We start from the raw sequence: 10,162 nt of genomic DNA, 5'->3' as shown, positions 1-10,162 counted from the left end.
CCAGCTGCAGGGTGACACCATTGGATCCACTGTCTTCTCCATCATGTGGTGTGCTATGGTCAGTCACAGTCACCATAAGTTGTCCTCCTTTGTACAGGGACACTCTTCTATGTTTGGAGTTCAATCCAAAGGCAGTGAATCTGAAGTAGTAGATTCCACTCACCGGCGCCTTAAAGATGCCAGTCACCGGGCTGTAAGCATTGCCAATGTTGGTGAAGACATGCTTGTAGACCAGGGTGATGTCAGTATTGAATGGTCCTTTGGTTTCAGACAGTGAAGCTGAGAAGGCTACCTTCGGTCTCTCTCTGTTCTCTCTCTTCAGTTCCTCCACGGTGGCTCTCAGCTCTTGGAGTGCAGAACTCTGTTTCTCCACTGCGGCTCTCAGTGAAAGCAGTAGGACTTTCTGTTCCTCTACCTGGCACTCACTGGCTGTCAGGGTGGCTTCCATGACTGTTTAGATAGAGATCTTCAGGAACAAGTTGACTCTGTAAAGGAGAAGAGTTGAGTCTGTGGTTGTGGTCGAGGTAACAGCTTTATGCAGAGTGCTCTGGGGTGCAAGCAGTCACATCAAAATGCAAAGGCAAGTACAAAGGGAAACTTCTTCCATCTCAAGGTTATATGCATTGACTTAATTAAGTATGCATTCATCACGTCAGTGTCACAATTATGTAAATTCTCTGTCATAAAACATGAGTTTCTTGGAAACAGGATGAACTTCTGGTGACTGTTTTTCTGCCTAATAGGTGAAATGGTCTGTGTGTGTTGCATTGTGTCCTGTCTTGTGAAAATATTCTGCATTTCTGGTGAAACAGACAGTTGGTGGGTGTTTTGATGAGGCCAATGTTCTTCCTTTAAATCATGTGATCCTTAGAGCCAGTGTGTGTGTGTGTGTGTGTACTATACACAGAGGAATGCTTCAATGCAGTGACTAACTGTTTTCTCTTCTCTTTCTTCAGAAATGTTGTTTGTCACCGTTTTCGGTTTTGTGACCTTGATCAGCAGCTATTCAACTGTAAATAATTCCCGACCTCTTTGCCAATAACAGCTGCTTTTCAGTTACTCCCTTCTCAGACCACTCCCAGACTGTCCTAGTAAAATTCTTTCTTGAGAAATATTTTTTTGCTAACAATCCATTTTTTTCAGTTTTAACAGAAATCTATTACAGTAAGGTCCTAATTGCTACACAGAAGTGATTTGATATTGAGATTAAAATGGCTGCATTGGGCCTTTAAGAATGAAAAGCTCCACTGGGGACAGAGCGAATGAACGGTGCAGGTGAATAGAAAACACTTAACATCCTAATTGCAGCGGCAGTAGAAGAGATGGAGAGAGGTCTGTGTTTGGCTTCAGGGGAACACGCCGATTATTTACTCTGATGAATTGGCGTCATTCAGTGCGGTGGTCTGGTGGTCTCAGTGGTAATCAAGGGTTTAATGTGTGTGTTTATTTCATTACTGTTCCAAATGGGAAACATGGACAGTTTCAGCCTAGTTGTGTATTCAACTATTATACTTTCGGTTCATTTACAGTATATCGGTCAACGACACACACTGGGTGTGTGTGTGTGTGTGTGAGGCCTTCCATCTAATGTATTTTTTTCTTTACAGTGCGAATCTCTCCTCACCAAAACTAGACCACACAAACACATAGCCCCTTCACCAAAACTAGACCATACAAACACATAGCCCCTTCACCAAAACTAGACCATACAAACACATAGCCCCTTTACCAAAACTAGACCACACAAACATAGCCCCTTTACCAAAACTAGACCATACAAACACATAGCCCCTTCACCAAAACTAGACCATACAAACACATAGCCCCTTCACCAAAACTTGACCATACAAACACATAGCCCCTTCATCAAAACTAGACCACACAAACACATAGCCCCTTCACCAAAACTAGACCATACAAACACATAGCCCCTTCACAACATTATGCAAAATGTTTTAAATGGACCATAAACCATAAACATAAAAAATTCACCATAACTAGACCAACACAAACACATAGCCCCTTCACCAAAACTAGATCCATAAAACACATACCCCACCCCCTACCATCCTATAATAGAGACAACAAACCCATGGAGCCCCACCTCACCATCCTATAATAGAGAAACACCCCACCCCCTTCACCATCCTAAAATAGAGACAACACCCCACCCCTACCCCCCACCTCACCATCCTATAATAGAGACAACACCCCACCCCCTACCATCCTATAATAGAGACAACACCCCAACCCATACCCCCACCTCACCATCCTATAATAGAGACAACACCCCACCCCCTACCTCACCATCCTAAAATAGAGACAACACCTCACCCCTACCCCCCACCTCACCATCCTATAATAGAGACAACACCCCACCCCACCCCACCATCCTATAGAGGACCAGGAGACGGGGAAGACCAGGGGAAGAGGAAGACCAGGGGAAGATGAAGACCAGAGGAAGATGAAGACCAGAGAAAGGGGAAGACCAGGGGAAGGGGATGACCAGGAGAAGGGGATGACCAGGAGAAGGGGATGACCAGGAGAAGGGGAAGACCAGGGGAAGGGGATGACCAGGAGAAGGGGATGACCAGGAGAAGGGGAAGACCAGAGGAAGGGGATGACCAGGACCCCTGACCAGGAGAAGGGGATGACCATCCTATGGGGATGACCAGGAGACAAGACCAGGAGAAGGGGATGACCAGGAGAAGGGGATCCAGGACCATGACCATAGATAGGGGATGACCAGGAGAAGGGGATGACCAGGAGAAGGGGATGACCAGGAGAAGGGGATGACCAGGGGGAGGGGATGACCAGGAGAAGGGGAAGACCAGGAGAAGGGGAAGACCAGGAGAAGGGGATGACCAGGAGAAGGGGAAGACCAGGGGAAGGGGATGACCAGGAGAAGGGGATGACCAGGAGAAGGGGAAGACCAGAGGAAGGGGATGACCAGGAGAAGGGGATGACCAGGAGAAGGGGATGACCAGGAGAAGGGGATGACCAGGAGAAGGGGATGACCAGGAGAAGGGGATGACCAGGAGAAGGGGATGACCAGGAGAAGGGGATGACCAGGAGAAGGGGATGACCAGGAGAAGGGGATGACCAGGAGAAGGGGATGACCAGGAGAAGGGGATGACCAGGATGAAGGGGATGAAGACCAGGGGGAGGGGATGACCAGGGGGAGGGGATGACCAGGAGAAGGGGATGACCAGGGGAAGGGGAAGTAGAGTAGTGTTTCACATACCTCCCACCATACACACAAACACATACACACATAAACTCCGCTCTCCCATACATGCACATATGACAGCCACACACACCCTCGACCATACTCTCCTTGACTCCAGTGACTCACATTCCCCCCGTCACATTTTCATTCCTCTCCTCTAAGGCAACTGATCTTCCCTTAGACCTCCCACACATGAGAACCCAGTGTGTGTGTGTGTGTGTGTGTGTGTGTGTGGTGTGCGTGCGTGCGTGCGTGCGTGCGTGCGTACGTGCGTGCGTGCGTGGACCTCCCAGGTAGCTGGGTCTTTGTGTTCCAGACAGGGCTGAGTTCAATGGGTCATGTGAAGTGTCTGCTAGACTAGAACAGCTGACCCCTCTGTACCTGCAGTGGTGTGACACACGCACGCACGGACGCACACACAAACGCACACACACACACACACAATTGTCTGTGATACTTGATGATCTTGGCTCTAGTTTAAAGCCTGATACTTCTTGCTCCTGTCTCTGTGTCGAGCCCACTGTCTGCTCTGTCTTAGTACAACCTGGTCTCAGGGCAATTCATATTATTATGCACGTAAATCTGTGACACTCATTTCCTATGACACGTGAATGGAATAGTGGTCGTATAATATCATATAGGACGTATAGTATCATAATATATTACACAGTCGTACAATAGCATATAAATTGGATAATGTATAGTAATATCGACTTTCTCTGAGACCTGGTTGCTTGATGCACTGTAACAACAAAGGACAATTATGTGGAGAATTTACATTGGCGGTAAGGGGAACTAACAATGAAGATTAGGATCATTTATGCCAAAAATTGGAAGAATTTACATAGAAGGTTAGTTGAATAGTTTAAGATTAGAATAAGGGTTAGGTAAAATGCTACAGTTGTCCCCGTCCCGACACGACTCAAACGCTAAACTTTGGATTGCTAGACAGTTGCGGTATACTGCCACCCATCCTCCCCAACTGACCTCCCTACTTCATTTAGTTTCTGTTTACAGTAAGTAGACCATTCGTACATACAGCATCGCATGTCTTGGAGGTGCTCATGAATACATATATTATGATTCGTATGGCTCTGAGAACAGGCTGCTTAGCGAAGTCTTGATCCTGGTGTTGACAGACTAAGCATCCTGATTTTTAAATGGGAACACTGAATACCTGATACAGTGAGTACCAGGGGTATACAATACTTGGGGGTGGGGCCATCTGTACTACCTCAAACATCAGATAATGGGGGCCATGAAGGGACATATAGAACCAGTACTTCACACTGGTTTGTGAGGGATATCCAACAAGGCACGTCTTTACTTCTTCGTACTTAGCACTTCCTCCATGGTCAGTCTTACTGGAGGTTACTTCCTGCATAGCGTCAGTCTTACTGGAGGTTACTTCCTGCATAGCGTCAGTCTTACTGGAGGTTCCTGCATAGCGTCAGTCTTACTGGAGGTTACTTCCTGCATAGCGTCAGTCTTACTGGAGGTTACTTCCTGCATAGCGTCAGTCTTACTGGAGGTTACTTCCTGCATAGCAGTCTTACTGGAGGTTACTTCCTGCATAGCGTCAGTCTTACTGGAGGTTACTTCCTGCATAGCAGTCTTACTGTAGGTTACTTCCTGCATAGCGTCAGTCTTACTGAGGTTACTTCCTGCATAGCGTCAGTCTTACTGGAGGTTACTTCCTGCATAGCGTCAGTCTTACTGGAGGTTACTTCCTGCATAGCGTCAGTCTTACTGGAGGTTACTTCCTGCATAGCGTCAGTCTTACTGGAGGTTACTTCCTGCATAGCGTCAGTCTTACTGGAGGTTACTTCCTGCATAGCGTCAGTCTTACTGGAGGTTACTTCCTGCATAGCGTCAGTCTTACTGGAGGTTACTTCCTGGAGGTTACTTCCTGCATAGCGTCAGTCTTACTGGAGGTTACTTCCTGCATAGCGTCAGTCTTACTGGAGGTTACTTCCTGCATAGCGTCAGTCTTACTGGAGGTTACTTCCTGCATAGCGTTCTTAGTGGAGGTTACTTCCATGCATAGCGTCAGTCTTACTGGAGGTTACTTCCTGCATAGCGTCGTCTTACTGGAGGTTACTTCCTGCATAGCGTCAGTCTTACTGGAGGTTACTTCCTGCATAGCGTCGGTCTTACTGGAGGTTACTTCCTGCATAGCGTCAGTCTTACTGGAGGTTACTTCCTGCATAGCGTCAGTCTTACTGGAGGTTACTTCCTGCATAGCGTCAGTCTTACTGGAGGTTACTTCCTGCATAGCGTCGGTCTTACTGGAGGTTACTTCCATGCATAGTGTCAGTCTTAGTGGAGGTTACTTCCTGCATAGCGTCGGTCTTACTGGAGGTTACTTCCATGCATAGTGTCAGTCTTAGTGGAGGTTACTTCCTGCATAGTGTCAGTCTTAGTGGAGGTTACTTCCTGCATAGCATCGGTCTTACTGGAGGTTACTTCCATGCACAGTGTCAGTCTTAGTGGAGGTTACTTCCTGCATAGCGTCAGTCTTACTGGAGGTTACTTCCTGCATAGCGTCGGTCTTACTGGAGGTTACTTCCTGCATAGCGTCGGTCTTACTGGAGGTTACTTCCTGCATAGCGTCAGTCGGGCCCACTCCCAGATCATTGGCGCAAGCACACGCATGCACCACACACACACACACACACACACACACACACACACACCCCTGCACTCAGGTGGGAGAAGTATAGGTAGACCGTGACAGGGTTATAGCATCCCTGGGCAGAGCTAGGACAAGAAGCCAGTGTCACAGACACACGTCATTGGCAGGAGACTGATGAAGGCATGACAGGGGTTCAGACGGAGGTCAACATTAAACACAGGAAAGGGGGTTTGTTCAGGAGAGGGAAAACGTCAGAGGAATTCGTAATAACAGGGTATCAATAGACCAATTAAAACAATCCGGCTCTTGAATATGATCTTGTCTTTAAATTGTTGGAGAAAAAAAGCCAGACAGAGAATATATGAGTTCTTCTTCATAGATTGTTTTTTCTTAAATTAATAAAATCAATACATTTATTTTCAGTATATGGAGACACAGAACGAATTCTTCTCCAAAGTTATCACATCTGTCTGGTATCAGTTGTTTACTGCAGGAGTTATTACAGTAATGGGTGGTGGTGGCAGGGAAGTCAGTGGATACAAAAACCCATCGGTCACCAACACATGACTGGCACAAACATAACATCAAACAATCACCGACAAGGACATGAGGGGAAACAGAGGGTTAAATACACAACATGTAATTGATGGGATTAGAACCCGGTGTGAAGGAAGACAAAACCAATGGAAAATTAAAAATGGATCAGTGATGGCTAGAAGATCGGTAGCGCCGACCGCCGAACAAGGAGAGGGGCCGAACAAGGAGAGGGGCCGAACAAGGAGAGGGGCCAAACAAGGAGAGGGGCCAAACAAGGAGAGGGGCCAAACAAGGAGAGGGGCCGAACAAGGAGAGGGGCCGAACAAGGAGAGGGGCCGAACAAGGAGAGGGGCCGACCTCGGCGGATGTCATGACAATTACACCATAATACATTCAGAGACTTTAACCACTAGCCAGTAGCCGTAGGTGTCTGCCCCTCCACCCCCATTCTGTCCACACAGCTAGCTAGTACAGCACTACTGAGACTGACCAGAGAGGCAATGTCTGTCTGACTGACAGTGAACCACCAGCAGTTGAAACATGTTGAAACAGGCATGTTGAAACAGGCTGAGTGACTGACAGTGGACCACAGACCTTTATCAGGAGGCCATGGTTAATGCTCCAGTCTAAAGATTACATAATGCTCTTCTCAGGTCAAAACAAGGTGTTTTCCTAGCTGATACACACATGCACACAAACACACACACACACACAATACATTTTTTTCCATCTTCCAAGCTCTGTGAAGTTGGTTGTTGATCATTGCTAGATAGACATTTTCAAGCTGATTTAAGTCAAAACTCGCACTAAGCCAATCAGGAACGATCAATGTCATCTTGGTGAAATTTTGGCCGCATGTTTTCCTGCTGAAAGGTGCTGAAAGGTGAATTTATCTCCCAGTGTCTGTTGGAAAGCAAACTGAACCAAGTTTTCCTCTGCCTGTGCTTAGCTCTCTTCCATTTCTTTTCATCAACAAAAAAACTCCCTAGTCCTTGCCGATAACAAGCATGCCCATAACATGATGCAGCCATGTGGTACTCAGTGATGTGTTGTGTTGGATTTGCCCCAAACATAACATTTGTTTTGGAGTATTACTTTAGTGCCTTCCTGCAAACAGGAAGCATGTTTTGGAGTATTACTTTAGTGCCTTCCTGCAAACAGGAAGCATGTTTTGGAATATTTTTATCCAGTACAGGCTTCCTTCTTTTCACGCTGTAATTTAGGTTAGTATTGTGGAGTAGGTACAATGTTGTTGATCCATCCTCAGTTATCTCCTACCGCAGCCATTAAACTCTAACTGTGTTAAAATCACCATTTGCCTCATGGTGAAATCCTTGAGTGGTTTCCTTCCTCTCCGGTAACTGAGTTAGGATGGGTGCCTTTACCTTTGCAGTGACTGTATTGATACACCTTCCAAAGTGTAGTTAATAACTACACCAGGCTCAGAGATATTCTGCTTTATTTTTTCACCCATCTACCAATACATGCACTTCTTTACGAATCATTGGAAAACCTCCCTGGTCTTTGTGGTTGAATCTGTGCTTGAAATTCACTGCTCGACTGAGGGACCGATAATTGTATGTGTGGGGTACAGAGATGGGGTAGTAATTTCAAAATCATGTTAAATGCTGTTTTTGCACACAAAGTGAGTCAATGCAACTTATTATGTGACTTGTGAAGCATTTGTTTTACTCCTGAACATATTTAGGCTTGTCATAACAAAAGGGTTGAATAGTTATTGACTAATTTAAGCTTTTAATTTTGTATTAATTTGTAAACATTCCTAAAAACACTGACATTCTGGGGTATAGTGTGTAGATCAGTGACACAACATCTCAATTTAATCAATTATAATTTCAGGCTGTAACAACAAAATGTGAACAATAATCTAGGCGTGTGAATACATTCTGAAGGCTCTGTGTCATCCAGCTCACCTCAGCAGGCATGTCTTCTGTCTCCTGGTTCTGGAAGTAACCTCAATATGGCCTATATTAATGACCTATACCTGTCAGCAGTTTTTCAAAAAACCTAAAACAGTTTTTCCTGCAATCTAGAGCCACAACCATAAAAACATCTGCAATGGTCATCTAAGCATACCTCTGTTCAATTGTCATTTTAATGAGTGTGTCATTCTGACTGTCGTCAAGCACACATCTCAATATCCTGCACTAACATGCATAGGATAGTACATCCACATCACTGTACAGTACAGGGTATCATAACACACATCCTCAATACATGTCACTATTGGGAAAGATACTCTGAAAGATACTGTATAGTTTACCAAGCTACCAATTACTTCACACTGGAAGAAGTTAAGCTACCCTTAAGAATAATATTGTTTATTTCACTAAACTTTGAAAAAGTAGTTAACATTGCTGCAGGGAGTTGCTTCCGAACAGCCACAAGAGCATTAGTGAGGTCGTGCCAGCTAAAATAGATAGACAAGCTACTCTAACTTGACTTATAGCCTGAAATGGCTTGGTAGCTAATTATGAGGTTAGGAGATTGGAACCGCTAGCTGACTAGCTAAAGCTAACTTCATACAATTGCTAGGAGGCTAGTATTACAGAGAAACAACAAAACATTTTTGTTTAATTTATTCATCAAGAAGGAATCTATAGGCTACAAAGCTCGAACAAATGGCTTTACAAACAATCCTCCTGCGTCCTGCCCATCAGCTAGAATCAAATAGTGTCACTCCACACTCACTCCCTCCTCCTCCACTGACGATACTGTCTGAGAACACTAGAGTATCTAACATCCTGCCTGGCGTATCTTTGCTCCATGCTGCATACTCCCTCCATGCACTTTATATATACAGTACCAGTCAAAAGTTTGAACACACCTACTCATTCAAGGGTTTTTCTTTATTTGTACTATTTTCTACAATGTAGAATAATAGAGAAGACATCAAAACTATGAAATAACAGATATGGAATCATGTAGTAACCAAAAAAGTGTTAAACATATCAACATGTATTTTATATTTGAGATTCTTTAAAGTAGCCACCCTTTGCCTTGATGACAGCTATGGTACTGTATATATATTTTTTAACAAGATCAGTTTTGAAACCATATTTAATTTAACATCTGAAAATGAAAAAAAAAAAACTGGACAAATCTGAGGGGGCATGTGCCCTTTTTGCCCCCAATGGCATTACTCCACTTCCTGTCCGTCAGAGCCCCAGTCATACACGCTCTGGACGGGACCCTTGAGGGCCTATAGGAGCCTGTAGGGGCCAAGAGGGTAATTACCCGTAACAGTCACAGCACCTTTTATGTCAATAAAAAGGACTAAGTGGACCGCAGATAAAACAAGATCTGACTTTCATAGGATGAAGTGTGTTGACATGCCACCTCTCTGCTGACAGTTTCATACAACCTATAGAGATGTTATTGTGACAGCCTGGTCTGGCCACTTGTCAAATGTAGTTAGTGACTGAAAAAAAAAAAAATAGGAAAGTGCTTCTCTCTCACCTTCTCTCTCTCCCTCCCTCCCTGACTCTTTATCTCCCTCTATCTCTCTCTCTTTCTCCCTCCCTGCCTGCCTCTTTCTCTCCCTTGACATAGTTAGCGGCTGCAGATGTGTGATATAGATTAGAAATGTATCTGAACTGATCCTGGATCAGACGAGGCAGTCGTATTTCTGTCAGCAGAGCAGACTACCAGCACACGCTACACTACAGACCAGTACACTCATCCATCTCTCCACCACACCACAGTCACGCAAGCCTCAAGCATCCAGCCAAGCCAACACA

This window comes from Oncorhynchus masou, unplaced genomic scaffold, assembly GCF_036934945.1.
Source record: "Oncorhynchus masou masou isolate Uvic2021 unplaced genomic scaffold, UVic_Omas_1.1 unplaced_scaffold_1540, whole genome shotgun sequence".
Taxonomy (NCBI): Eukaryota; Metazoa; Chordata; class Actinopteri; order Salmoniformes; family Salmonidae; genus Oncorhynchus; species Oncorhynchus masou.
Note: the sequence above shows the minus strand (reverse complement) of the source record.